The sequence below is a fragment of the Giraffa tippelskirchi genome, chromosome 13 (genome assembly GCF_054371585.1).
Source record: "Giraffa tippelskirchi isolate mGirTip1 chromosome 13, T2T-mGirTip1v1.2.pri, whole genome shotgun sequence".
NCBI classification, from domain to species: Eukaryota; Metazoa; Chordata; class Mammalia; order Artiodactyla; family Giraffidae; genus Giraffa; species Giraffa tippelskirchi.
Window position 1 is genome coordinate 75,514,648 of NC_137287.1, and position 15,561 is coordinate 75,530,208.

At 37.8% G+C, this 15,561-nt stretch overlaps 1 protein-coding gene across 35 annotated transcripts in view; it reads right to left on the bottom strand.

Annotated features, from left to right (window-relative positions):
* ST8SIA6 (ST8 alpha-N-acetyl-neuraminide alpha-2,8-sialyltransferase 6) overlaps window positions 1-13,915 on the bottom strand; it is a 269,895-nt gene extending 255,980 nt beyond the window's left edge. For 34 of the 35 annotated variants that reach the window (XM_081553651.1, XM_081553662.1, XM_081553649.1 and 31 more), the window contains exon 1: window positions 13,552-13,915. The gene's annotated coding sequence lies outside the window, so the exon portion shown is untranslated. The remainder of the gene's footprint in view (window positions 1-13,551) is intronic. The other variant, XM_081553680.1, reaches the window with a different exon arrangement.
* Window positions 13,916-15,561: the final 1,646 nt, after the last annotated feature.

The window sequence follows — 15,561 nt, forward strand, 5'->3', positions numbered from 1 at the left end:
ATTTCAGGTGTACAGTAAAGTGACTCAGTTATACATACTTATACATTCTTTTGCTTAAAATTCTTTTCCATTATGGTTTATTACAGGATACTTACTATAGTTTCCTATGTTATAAAGTAGGACTTTGTTGTTTATCCATCCTATATATAATAGTTTGCATCTGTGAATCTCAAACTCCCAATCCATCCTTCCCCCAACTTACCCTCCCCACTGGCAACCACCAGTCTGTGATTTGTTTCTGTTTCCTAGATAAGTTTATTTGTGTCATATTTTAGATTTCACATATAAGTGATATCATATGGTATTTGTCTTTCTCTTTCTCACTTAATTCACTTAGTATGGCCAATTATTTTCCTTAATGGTGCATTCGAGGGGGGAAAAAGATTTGCAATTTATTGAAACACACAAAGAAAAATAGTAATTAAAACTGAAAAACAGGAAATATGTTTCCTTTATCTCAACAAGTAAAGCAGAAGTCCCATTTTCCTTCCTAATTTTTAGTAAAATGAGACTTAAATAAATGAATGAAAGCAAAACCAAGGTTAGTTTGGTCAGATGGAAGAGTAGTTACCACTTCAATTCACTTTCATGATACAGTCAAGTAGACAAAGGTAGTATAGTTATTCATAATATTAACAGAAAAAGCAAAGGTGATATATGAATCTAGAAACCTAATGGCACCATATCTTTAAAAATTCTGTTTATAATCTAAACTTAATTGCTATCAATTTTTATAACAGCTTTCTTCACATATACTTTATGTACCATAAAATTCACACTTTTCAAGTAGATAATGCATGGTTTTTAGTATATTCACAAAGTTATTCACAAAGTTGTACAAGCTTCACCATTATCTAATTTTAGAAAATTTTCATCAGCCCCAAAAGAAACTCCATACCCATCAGCAGTCTTTCCCCATTCCCCAATCCTCCAGCTCCCAGCAACCACTAATCTACCTTCTGTCTCCACGAATTTACCTACTCTGGCTATTTCACTTAAATGAAATCATACAACATATGGTCTTTTATAACTGGTTTCTATTACTTAGCATAATGCTTTCAAGGTTCAACCACATTACAACATTCACCAGTATTTCATTCCTCTTTAGGTCCCATGAATACTCCATTGTCATGGATACACCTCATTGTATGTCTCCATTCATCGATTGACAGACATTTGGGATATTCTACTCTTTGCTATTTAGGCATAATACTGCTATGAACATTTGCATGGAAACAGTTTTCATTTATTTTGGGTATATACCTAGGAGTGGTTTTTCTGAGTCATATGGCAATTTTATATTTAACATTTTATAGGAACTGTCAAGTTGTTTTCCAAAGTGGCTGCACCATTTTATGACCCCACAGGCAATGTACTAGGAGTTGAATTTCTAGACAGTTTTTATTAACATTTGTTGTATGTTATTAAAATTATAATGATTCTGGTGGGCTTGAACTGGTATCGCATTGTGGTTTTGGTCTTCATTTCCCCAATCATAATGTTGAAATATCTCTTCATGTGATCATTAGTCACTTGCATATCCTCTTCATGGAAATATCTATTCCAATCTTCTGCTTATTTGTTAATTGAGTTATTTATCTTTTTATTGCTGAGTCTTAAGAATTCTTCATATATTCTGGACACAAGTCCCTTATAATATATGATTTGCAATATTTTTCCCATTCTGTGGGTATGTTATTAATTTTTCTAAACCAAATACACTGTATACATGCTTAGTCAAGATTATAACAATGCCAGGGAAATTAACTGTGGATATTATTCCTTTCACATTTGTATTTTTCTTTCCATTTATTTTTTTTCTTTTTGAAGTTCAATATTAACATTCTAAAATTATTTAATATGTGATTGTCAAAGACAAATCTTGACACTGAATACATAGTGGAACTCCTCTCTATAAAATACTTGGCTCTTTTTATCTTGCACTGCAGTTTTCCTTTCTTTGCTTCTGTAACAAATTCCCCCAAAAAGGATTTTTCTAATAAACACTCTCATCTTGTGTCTCTTACTCATAAAATTGAAGATAATACCCCAACTTGTAGCTCTAGGTAGTCCCCACGGGTCCCTTCTCTCAAAATTCAGAACAACTGAGCATGAACTTCCTGCTCTATCTGCTAAAGGCTGCTTTTTTCTTTCCTGCTGTCAGTAGTTGCTACTGTGCTTTTTTAAACATGAAAATCTTTCTAGGAGTCATAATCCCTAATTGTGCAGGTGATCATCTCTGAATATGCTGTCTCAAATTTTTAATTTTTATTTAAAGGATCACAAAAATAAGTGTCCAGGAATAAAATGATTTCAGGTACTCCTTTCTTTTTTAGATCTGCCCATTATTCTTCACTCTGTTTTCAGAAAGCTATTGCGTGCATGCATGCTCAGTTGTGTCTAACTCTTTGCAGCCCCATGGACTGTAGCCTGCCAGGCTCCTCTGTCCATGGGATTTTCTAGGCAATAATACTGGAGTGGGTTGATATTTCCTCTGCCAGGGGATCTTCCCAACCCAGGGATCAAACCTACATCTCTTGCACCTCCTGCATTGCAAGTGGATTCTTTACCGCTGAGGCATCAGGGAAACCCCTCAGAAAGCTATTGACATACTATCAAATCAGTATCTTACTTCTTTCAGTAGCTTTTACTATGACAAGATAACTATAATCGATCTTCATTCTGCTTTTAATACTTTTTCACTCTTTTGACCTTTCTTAAAACCTAAACTGTTAGCATTTAAGGTTTTTTCTCAATCCTCTTAGGAGGCATTTTGATAAAATGGTTTCCATAGCAAAATACATCCTCACTCAGAAAGGGGAGTTATTTGCATCTTCTGGTGATCATGCAGCATGTGTGCAATGCTAAGTTGCTTCAGTCGTGTCAGACTGTTTGCACCCTATGGACTATAGCTCACCAGGCTCCTACGTCCATGGGATTCTCCAGGCAAGTCATGCAATATGAGGTTCTAATATTTAATAAGGCAAAGCAAGAGTCTTCTCTGTTGTAAAATTATTGTGCATGGCTTAAGTTAAATTTCCCAATTGTTACTAGAGATTTTAAGGACATATTTTTACCCTCAAAGCCTATATAGTTGATTCCATTATCATTTCTGTATATTTGACTCTCACTCATATAAAATTATCAGAAAGTTCCATTTTGGCTTATGAAATTGGTTAGTGAAATTTTCAGTGAGGTAACTAAGAGGATTACTGGACATTCACATAATGAAACATTACATAAGAGACTACTACAAGCAAATATATGCCAATAAAATGGACATCCTAGAAGAAATGAGAAATTCTTAGAAAGGTACAATCTCCCAAGACTGAACCAGGAAGAAATAGAAAATATGAACAGACCAATTACAAGTACTGAAACTGAATCTGTCACTTAAAAACTCCCAACTAACAAAAGTCCAGGACCAGATGGCTTTACAGGTGAATTCTACCAAGCATTTAGAGAAGAGTTAACACCTATCCTTCTGAAACTATTTTAAAAAATTTCAGAGGAGAGAACACTTCTAAACTCATTACCTGACTACTGGAAAAACCATAGCTTTGACTAGACAGACTTCTGTTGGCAAAATGATGTCTCTGCTTTTTAATACTAGGTTTGTTATAGCTAGGTTTGTCATAGCTTTCCTTCCAAGGAGTAAGAGTCTTTCAATTTCATGGCTGTAGTCACCGTCTGCGGTGATTTTGGAGCCCAAGAAGATAAAATGTGTTGCTTCCACTTTTTCCCCTTCTATTTGCCATGAAGTGATGGGACTGGATGCCATGATCTTAGTTTTTTTGAATGTTGAGTTTTAAGCCAGCTTTTTCACTCTCTTCTTTCACTCTCTTCTTTCACTCTCATCAAAAGGCTCTTCAGTTCCTCTTCACTTTCTGCCATTAGTGTGGTATCATCTGCATATCTCAGGCTGCTGATATTTCTCCCAGTAATCTTGATCCCAGCTTATAATTCATCCAGCCTGGCATTTTGCAGGATGTACTCTGCATATAAGGCTTCCCTGATGGCTCAGTGGTAAAGAATCTACAAGGGAGGCAAGAATCTACAATGGAAAAGAGAAAGTCTCTTCAACAAGTGGTGCTAGGAAACTGGACACCTACATGCAAAAGTATGAAGTTAGAACATTCTTTAATACCATATACAAAAATAAACTCAAAATAGATAAAAGACCTAAATGTAAGACCAAATACTATAAAACTCTTAGAGGAAAATACAGGCAGAATACTCTTTGACATAAAGCTCAGCAATTTTTTTTGGATCCATCTCCTACACTGATGGAAATAAAAGCCAAAATAAACAGAACTTAATTAAACTTGAAAGCTTTTGCACAGCAAAGGAAACCATAAACAAAACAAAAAGACAACCTACAGAATGGGAGAAAATATTTGTAACTGATGTGACCAACAAAGGATTACTCTCCAAAATATACTAACAGCTTATACAGTTCAATGTCAAAAAAACAAACAACTCTCAAAAAATGGACAGAGGATCTAAATAGACATTTCTCCAAAGACACATAGATGTCTAAAAGGCACATGAAAAGATGCTCAACATTGCTAATTACTAGAAAAATGCAAATCAAAACTACAATGAGATATCATTTCATACTGGTTAGCACGGCCATCACCAAAATGTCTACAAATAACAAATGCTGGAGAGGGTGTGGAGAAAAAGGAACCCTCCTACTGTTAATGGGAATGTAAATTGGTACAGCCACTATGGAGAACAGTATGGAGATTCTTTTAAAAACTAAAAAGTAGAGCTACCATATGATCCAGCAATCCCACTCCTGAGCATACACCCAGACAAAACTATAATTCAAAAAGATAATATGTTACCCACATGTTCAAGCAGCACTATTCATAATAACCAAGACATGGAAACAACCTAAAAGTTCATAAACAGGTGAATGGATAAAGAAGATGTGATACACATATACTATGGAATATTACTCAGCCATAAAAAAGAATGAAATATTGCCATTTGCAGCAACATGGATGCAACTAGAGATTATCATACCAAGTTAAGTATGATAGTGAAAGTCAGATAGTGAAGTCAGAAAGAGAAAGAAAATACCATATAATATTACTTATCTGTAGAATCTAAAATATGACACAAATGAACTTATATATGAAATGGAAAAAGACTCACAGAGAGAACAGATTTGTGGTTGCCAAGGAGAAGGGGATTGGGTGAGGAATGGAGTGGGAGATTGGGGTTAGCAGATGTAAGCTTTTATATATAAAATGGATAAATAACAAGGTCCTACTCTAAATCACAAGGAACTATATTCAATATCTTATCATAAACCATAATGGAAAAGAATATATTAAAAGAATAATATACATATAACATACATAACAGAATCATTTTGCTATACAGTAGAAATTAATACAACATTGTAAATCAACTTCAACAACAAAAAAGTCCTCCAAGAGCCTGAATGGGCATGTGTGCATCTCTCCCACCTTTGGGACATTGATGAGTCTTGGCAAACCCTATTCTTCTGGGAGTCAATAAAAATAAAAATGACAATCAAATGGAATTTCTATGTACCTCATAACTCAAAATATTTACTTCCTCATAAACACCCTGATATTATAATAATAAAAGCATTAAATATTAAAAATAAATAAATAAAAAAAATAAAAACAACAGCTTGGACAAATACAGAGGTGTAAGATGTAACCAGAAGGTTGGGCTGGGCTGATTGGAGAAGTTCACCACCTACATGAGGCCAGACAGTGGAGACTGGGAGAGGTGACTGTTTTATTTAATGTGAAGAAACCAACACAGAGAGAAAAGGAAAGTGAAGAAACAGGAGAATATGTTCCAAACAAAAGAATAAGTGTCTGGAAACTGATCTATCTGACAGAGCATTCATAGTAACAGTCATAAAGATACTACTGAAGTCAGGATAGCAGTGCCTGAACAAAGTTGAGAAGCTTAACAAAGAAATCGAAAATACTTTAAAAGTACCAATCAGAAACCACAGCATTGAAGAACACAATAACTGAACTGAAAAATTCAACAGAGAGGTTCAATAGCAGACTCAATCAAGTGGAAGAAAGGGTTACCATACTTGAAGGTATGTTGGTGGAAATTATCCAGTCAGAGGAACAAAAAGAAAAGAGAATGAAAAGGAATGATGGTAGCTTAAGGGACTTAGGGAACACCAGAAATATTTTTCTCACTAGATTTTTCTTTCATTTTGTTTCATCCAAGGTTTTGGAGAGAAGGTATCTTTTAAACTTAAGCCACAACATTTCCACTTTCTGTTGCAAAATTGCTACATGGCTTTTAAAGAGACTAAACCATATAATACATTAAATCTAAGGCTATTTATCAAAATGACAAATGAGTAGGAATGCATTTAAAACACATTGTTAACAGTTTCCTGGAAAACCACTGGGCAAGTTCCTTTCCCTAGGAAGTAATGAACTAAAAATGAACATAAACAAACTTAACACTAATAATTTTAATTTGCATAATGTCTAATAAAAAGTGCTTTCAAATTGCCTTGAAGGAGGGTTTGTGAAGCACACAGAAATAGTAAAACTATACTACTTGTTAGGTTAAAAGCTGTGCTTAGTCGCTTCAGTCCTGTCCGACTCTGCGACCCTATGAACTGTAGCTCAGCTGGTAAAGAATTTGCCTGCAATGCAGGAGACCCCGGTTCAATTCCTGGGTCGGGAAGATCCTCTGGAGAAGAGATAGGCTACCCACTCCAGTATTGTTGGGCTTCCCTGGTGGCTCAGACCGTAAATGCGAGAGACCTGGGCTTGATCCCTGGGCTGGGAAGATCCCCTGGAGGAGGGCATGGCAACCCACTCCAGTACTCTTGCCTGGAGAATCCCCATGGACAGAGCAGCCTGGCGGACTGTAGTCCATGGACCCCATGGGGTTGCAAAGAGTGGGACATGACTGAGACACTAAACACAGCTCATGGACTGTAATTCACCAGGCTCCTCTGTCCCCGGGGATTCTCCTGGCAAGAATACTGGAATGAGTTGCTGTGCCCTCCTCCAGGGGATCTTCCCCACCCAGGGATTGAACCTGTGTCTCTAAAGTCTCCTGCATTGTCAGGCAGGCTCTTTACCACTAGTGCCACCTGGGAAGCCCAAATTAAAAGCTAGGGAATATAATTCAATTTTTGTTCTGTTTGGTCCATATTTCTTAACCTTCACCTGCCTTTGTATCCTTAAATGTTCAAGACGGATAACATTAATGACTTATTGTGTTTGGTTGTAATGAAGAAAACTCTAAGACTATGTACCTTAAATCACAAGATGAATATAAATTACTATCTGATTAATAATGAATGACTTTTAGCCAGGTTTCTATCCCTATCCTGACATCTGAGGTTTCCAAAGTGCTTTGGAGGAGCCTTTTGGTACTTTGAAAAGAATAACAAAGTAACTCAAAAGTGTGAAGTTGCAAAAACCATTATTTTAAGAGCATGATCCTAATATAGTAGCTCAAAATAAGCCCTTACCTTTCCTTTTCTGTGACACAGCTGTCATCTTAGCTTTGACCATGACTGTTAATTTAGTCAATGACTACTACAATTCCAGCTGAGCAAAAGAAACTGTAGTTCATTAAAATCCATTTCTCAATTCAAACAACTGCTAGCCATACAAGCTGTCCTTGCAATTAAGGAAATGTAAAGTGATCCCCCACAGAGAGAAATGAAGTCAAGTCAGAAACTAGGCCACCAAATCATTCTCCTTACAGCTTCCCAGAAAAGCTTTGGCAAGGGACATGACTAGACCATGAACTAGAATAAATAGGTGAAGGTTAGTGTGTATCATGCCTCTGTATATTCACCATGCAAAAGAACTTTTCCCTTGAACTGCCCTTGATTTTGGATTCTGTGCAGATTCCATATACTTTCACCAGTTCTGATACAATTAAGTTTTATATTATCAAGAAATTTGGTAAGTCTTAAGAATGATCACAACATTGGGTAGATTAAGTCTTCAGTACTTTCCTTCTGAACAGCCTTCATTATAAATTTAAATAAGCCCCAGGCAGCTATAATTCTACTTTTCAATGCATTCTCATATCTGAACTATAAATTTCTTTGCACTTGAAGTAATCCTTTTTTTGTCTTTTAGCCTAAGAAAATATGAATTCTGCATGCAGTTACTGCAGTGTTTATTCAAAAAATCCCATGTCTTTCTGAAAAACAAAAATTATTTTATTAAACATCACTCTGCTAACTTCCTGATAGCATTTTTTCATGTCTTTAATTTTAATACCTTTTTAGATTGTTTGCCTGATTTGTTTTAGGGAAAAATATGAGAACCTGAATTTAGTTCACTGTCATGAATGACTCATTTTGAAGTCTTGTTTAAATCAGATATTAATAATCAGATACAAAGTTAATGCTCTATCAAGTTTGACAATTCAGAAGCTCTTTAGAATCCATGAAGTCCATAGAGAAATGTAGGCTAATTACTACATGAATGCCAAACAATTTATCAGCTCACTAGTTTTATCCAAATCCAACAATTTATCACCACCTCCTATGTTCTTCCTCACCTCTCCCTCTTTCTGACACAGACATAACAACACACAGACACTAACACATACTCATCCATTATTTGAGAGACTTAAGTCACCCTAATGAAACTAGATGCAGAAAATTAAGTGGTTGATTTCTCCTTTCACCACACATTGTACCCTTACAACTACCCACCATACAGAATTGACACAGAAATAAATATACAGTCCAACAGAATAAAAACACAAAGGCTCAGGACTTCCCTGGTGGTCCAGTGCTTAAGAATCCGCCTTGCAATCCAGGGCACGTGGGTTCAATCCCTGATTGGGGAACTAAGATCCCACACGTTGTGGGGCAACTAAGCTCACACCCCACAGCTAGAGAAGCTGGTACCACAATGAAGATCCCACATGCTGCAACTAAACCAAATATATATATATATACATATATACACACACACACATACACACACACACACACAAGGTCTCAAAGAGATTCCACTATACATGAATTTCTATGGTTCCAAATTTTAAAGTGAAACATCACAATGAAAAGCACAAACAGCCTGTGTACACAGAAGCACTTGTGTCCATGCGGAGGGGAGTCTGGAAAACCTACAGTCACAAGAAACAGGAGAGAGGAAAAGAAATTGCAGCAAAACCAATAGACAAATGTCTCTACCAGATCAACAGCTCTTTCAAATTTATAAAGAAAACGTCAGGCATTCTATACACGCAAACAATGAAAATATGTTCAGCTCAGTAATCATTAAGAAGACAACTCTAAAAATACCATTTTACACCTACATATTAAATGAGTTTCAGAAAATGTTTTACAAATGCTGGTGAGGCTGGAAAACAAAGGTAAAGTTAATAGCAGTGAAAATTAGTATAGGGGCCTCCCTGGTGGCTCAGTGGTAAAGAATCCACCTGCCAATGCAGGAGACACGGGTTTGATCCCTTTTCCAGGAAGGTCCCACATGCCACGGAGCAGCTAAGCCTATTTGCCACAGCTGTTAAGCCTGTGTTCTAGAGCCTGGGAGCTGCAACTACTGAGCCCAGATGCTACAACTACTGAAGTACATGTGCCCTAGAGCCCATGCTTTGCGATTTAAGAAATCACCACAGTGAGAAACTCCCACATCACAACTAGAGAGTACACCTCCACTCGCTGCAACTAGAGAAGAACCCATGCAGCAACAAAGACCCAGCACAGCCAAAAATAAGTAAATAACATTTATATATATACTAATTTTCTAATACATATTAGTATATATGTATATACTAGAAAATTAGTATAAATGTCTGAAAAGCAACACAACCAAAAAAATGCATCTAGAGTTATCAAAACATTCATACTATTGAACCAGTAAAGTAACTGATTTATATTTATTTCAAGAAAATATACAGTAGGAGAAAAAAACTCTGCTGAAATGTGTTCACTTCAGAATTATTTATACAATAATGCAACTGCATAATTATAAAAATAAACAATTTAAACGATGAAAATATTATCTGCTAGAATTTGCTCACTGCAGTCATATATGAACATGGAGGAGGAGAGCTTAGAATCAAATCAAATTAATATCCCAGAAAAGAGAAATTATATAAATGTATCAGTTCCATGAAATATGACATAGTTATTTTAAATCATTATAATTGCTACACAAGTGCTTAAACAAAAACTTGTACATGAATATTCATAGCAGCCTAGTTGACACTGGCCCAACAGTAGAAACAATTCCAATGTCCATCAGTAGATGAATGAATAAGCAAAAGAGGGTAGACCTATAAACTTTCATTATTATTCTGCCATATACAGAAATAGAGTAACATAGCAGAGTGGCTGTGAAAAACAGTATGGTGGTTCATCAAAAACTTAAAAATAAATTAACATATTATCCATCAATTCCACTTCAGGGCATGTACTTTAAAAAGGTTTGAAAGTAGAGAGGTGAAACAGATATGTGTACATCTGTATTCAGAGCAGCATTATTCACATTGGCCAAAAGGTAAAAGCAACCCATGGAAGTATCCATGGACAGATTAAACAATAAACAAAATGTGATATATACACAAAGGAGTATTATTCACCCTTAAAAACTAAGGAAAAATCAGACACATGCTACAACATGTGTTACAACAAGCTTTAGAGTCCTTATGCTAAGTGAAATAACCCAGTCACAAAAGGATGAATATTATGATTCCACTTCTATGAGGTATCCAGAGAAATGAAATTCAGAGTTAGAAGGCAGAAAGGGGTTGACAAGAGTTGACAAGGGTTGAAGAAATTTAGTGCTTAATGGATGCAGTTTCACTTGGAAAAAAAGAAAAAGTATGAGAGATGGATGGTGAGGATATTTGTACAACAATGTAAATGCAGCTCATGTCATAGAAACACATACTTTAGATGTTTTAAATGGTAAATGTTATACTTGATAGCTTTAATCACCATGGAAAACATGCTGGTACATGTTACAACATGCATAGACATGGACAAGATCCTAAGGGAAAGAAGCTATACAGAAAAGGCCACCTAGGTCATATTCAGCTGTGTGCTTTAAATCCATCAAGGTTGTGAAAATGAGGGAAAGTCTCAAGAACATTTTCAGAAAAAGAAAACTGGATCAAAATGGCAAGACACTTTCATGCTTTGCAGCAGGTGGTGAAAATGGAAGTGGGCCTGAGGATTAAATTAGAAAGTGAAAACCATAATGATTTCTCATTTGAGGGTTAGGTGGGTGTTCCCTGGGAGAATGTCCTTTTTGGGGTAAAGCACAATGGAAGTTGTCATGTAAACTGGCACAGGTGGTAAATTAATGAAAACTGGACATCTGAACTTACACATGAAGAGTACATTGTACTTCTATTGCAAGTTTTCTGTAGGTTTGAAGTTACTAGAAAGCAAATAACTTTTCAAAACAAACATGTCAATACCATGCCAGAAAAGTAGATACGACATCAAACTTCATGATAGGGGACCAAGCCATATTCAGATTCAGTTCACCCCAAAGGGTTAAGCTAATTACTCTTGTAGGAATCCACATATAATGCTCCCATAGCACCTTTTAATATTAGTAGTCACTATGTCTTGGGTGTTGTTAAGAGTTGGGATACAGCAGAAACAACTGTATTTTTTAATTACAATTTTCACATTGAATCACCAAAAGGTAGAAGTAATACATGAACTGAGTAAAGCTGCATGATATAAAAGTACTACACAAAAATCAGTTGAGCTTTTTTAAACACTAATAAAGAAGCAGAAGTATCGGAAAAATTAAGAAAACAATCCCACTCACAACTGCATCAAAAGGAACAAAACACCGAGGTATACGTCTAAACAGTCATGTGAAAGACCTGCACAATGAAAACTGTAAGTCACTTGTAAAGAAACTGAAGAAGAAACAAAGAACTAAAAAAAATATTCTTTGGTCAGGAATTGGAAGAATATTGTTAAAACATTCATCTAGGGTTTTCCCTGGCAGTCCAGTGGTTAAAACTCGCATTCCAATGCAGAGGGTGCAGATTCAATCCCTGGTCAAGGAGCTAAGATCCCACATACCTCATGGCCGAAAAACAAAAACATAAAACAGAAGCAATTTGTAAAAAATTCAAAGAAGACTTTAAAAATGGTCCACATTAAAAAAAAACGTCTTAAGAAAAAAGTTCTTCCAGCTGAAGCAGTGGATACATTCAATCTTGAACAAAATGAAAATGGCATTTTTCACAAAAACAGAACAAACAGTCCTCTCAGTTGTACAGAACCAAAATGGACCCCAAATAGTCAAAGCCATTCTAAGAAAGAACACAGCTGGAGTCAGCTTTGCTCCCTGATTTCAAACTACACTACGAAGCTGCGGAGCCAAAACAGGGTGGAAACAGCCACCAGAAGAACAGAACAGAGAGCCCAGAAATAAACCCACACGTCTATGTCCGTTGGGCTTTCCTGATGGCTCCATGATAAAGAATCCGCCTGCCAAGGCAGGAGACGCAGGTTTGATCCCTGAGTCGGGAAGATATCCTGGAGAAGGAAATGGCAACTCACTCCATTATTCATGCCTGGAAAATCCCATGGACAGAGGCGCCTGGTGGGCTATAGTCCACAGGGTCACAAAAGAGTCACAATTTAGCAATGAAAACAACAACAACAATGTGGTCTGTTAATTTATAACAAAGCTGCCAAGGTCATATACTGCAAAAATTCCTTCAAAAATGATGGCAAGGTAATACTGTAATACTTCAAGGTCCTGGCTAATGCAAAAAAAGCAAAACAAAAATAAGGGTTTTAGTACAAGGAAGGAAGAGATAATTAGTCATTATTTAGAAAGTGCCTGTAAAATCATGTACAGAATCAAAGTCTTTAAAACTAAGAAGCATTCAAAAGGATAACACCTCCAACATCAATTTAAAATCCAGTGTTATTTTACATTACCACGAAAGACCCAATACAATATATTTTTTAAACATTAGAGACTGTGGTGGCTTTATATGCTATCAACCTACCAAAGTTGGAATGATATTTTGAAAAATTTCTTTTTAGGTTCAAAACATGGTCAGCTATGATAGAAATTAGCGTGAAATTTGAAAGGTTGAAATAAAAACAGAAAACATGTTTTATGTTCTGAAAAAAACAACCAAAAAATGATGCCAAGGAAACTAGATACCACACAACAGTAGACCACAACCTGTTTGACACCAGGGACAGGTTTGGAGGAAGACAATTTTTCCACAGACCGGGGAGGGGTGGGAATAGTTTCAGGATGATTCAAGCACATTACATTTATTGTGCCCTTTATTTCTAATCTATTGCCATCACCGATTTGACTGGGAGTACCAGTCTGTGGCCCCAAGGTTAGAGACCCCATCACACGCCACAGAAGCACACTAGGAACTGTTTACACCACAGCCAAAAAACTACCTGAAACCTACACTTTTCCACACCAAGCCCTTCCTCTGGGGGCTCCTATGAAAATGAACCCCTCCCTCCTCAGCAGTCAGTCACATACAGAAAGCTGCTCCCCACTTTTTCTTCACCTTTTACTCCAGCAGTCGCGCCCCTCAGTGGGTCCTGAAGACACTGGGTTCCTGTCTGCGTGGACGGGACCCAGAGTTTTCCAGAAGCTGAAGCCTCAGTGTGTTCTGAGGACAACGACCTCCTGTCTGTGTCCCCTCCGCCAGGCGTCGTCCAGAATCCAAAGTCGTGGAGACTCCCAGATCCAGGTCAACCAAAGTTGTGACAATAACTGGCCTTGCAAGAGGCCACAAGTTACTATGAGATTCCGTGAAAAGAGGCTGTGGGTGCTGAGGCCGACATGGTGCGTAGCTGGAGGACCGACCTGGTTTCACAGGTGGGTTGGCCTCCTGGGGTCCGTCCGTTAAGGGCGGGGCTGTCGTCAGCAGGGCGGGGCTGCCGTGGGCGGGGCTGCTGTGGGCGGGGCGGGGCGGGGCGGGACGGGTGGGGCAGGACTGGGGCGGGATCGCTCCGCCCACCCCTCGGGGCTCCGGGGCAGTTCAGCTGCAGCAGAGTGAAGAGATATGCAGTCTGGGGTTGGGGCTCCGCAGGGACCTGGGCTCCATTGCGCGCAAGCGGCGCCGTCAAAAACATGTAAAAAAAATAAAACTGGAGGCCCTTTTGTCAATAGGCACCAGCTCATGGGCACCTTATAGAAAAAGCAAATCTGTGCTATATCTATTTCCTTTGAAAAATAAGGAAGTTCTTCACCAGCCTGTTTGTTTTACCTCCTGGGCACCAGCATCCTTCAGTATTTGCTTTGGCTTTATGAAAAAGTCTTTGCCAGTGGAACATCTGTGAATGCCACGGTCACATCTGGCCCATAAAACTTCCTACATGCGAATCTGTACGTCTTTTCTGCTGGGCTACCTGGATACAGACAGGCTCATTCTCCGACGCCGTATGTGAAATATGACACAGCCATGGGAGAGAAAGAGGCTGGGTCGCCAGTCACTGTTTGGAGCCAGCTGCTCACAATCCATTGTTAACTTTATAGTAAGTTGCTAAGACATTTGTATATACTAGTTAGAAGAGCTAGTTTTCCTCTACTACCCCTTGACTTTTAGTTTGAGGTTTCTAATTAACTTTAGCAAGCAGTTAGTAAGAAATAAGCTGGACCTTTGTCCTGCAAAAATTCCGTGTCAGAACTTTGTAGTTCCCATGCACATAACCCTGATTCTATAAGGATAACCCTTTCCCTAAGGATGTTAATTCGACTTAGCATGGCAATCATTTTGCAGTATATACTTAGGCTGGATTATTGTTGTACACCTGAAACCAATATAATGTTATAGGTCAGTTATATTTCAATTAAAAAGAAAACTTCAAATTTCTTCTCTGCCATACCCCTTCTTCTTATTTAGACGTTGTTTTCACCTAAGCAAAAACTCATACTTTTGGTGTCTAATTACCGTATCGATAAGTGTTTGAAAATGCCCTACCTGATATGTCTGGAAGCAGGAGCATCACTGGTTGACTGCTCCACAACCAGTTAAACCAGGTGGGTGTTTGGCAGACATAGGTAACCTGTCTAGCAGCCAAAGGAAGGTCAAGAGCAAGGAAAAAGATGTCTCAGAGTTTATGGCCAGTAAACATATTCATGTGTCGAAATTCAATCCCTGTGTCTCTTAAAAGTCAGCATGGTTTGGAAAATTTCAAGAGTTCAAAGGCTTTGAAGGAGAAGGCCAAAAAGAGTGGTCCAGTTTCTTGGCGCCACCAGATTGAGTTGACAGAGTGTACTGTCCTCAGGAGAGATGATAACAGTTAGAGACACAGGCCAGCACTGGTGATCTCCTCCCATGCAGACGTCACTCTTGATCTTAGCATGATTCTGAGTCCTCAGCACAGCACCCCAGCAGCCACTAACCATCAATCAGTGAGTCGAACATGAGAGATTGCCTCCGCTGCTCCAAAGCCTAGGAATTTTCTCTAAAAATCCTGCAATTGTAGTTGAAGGCTGTTTGCCCTCAGGCAGTGGGGAGGGCCTTACAGAGCTGACAAAGTTATTTAAGTGCCTTGAAACAGGAGCACAC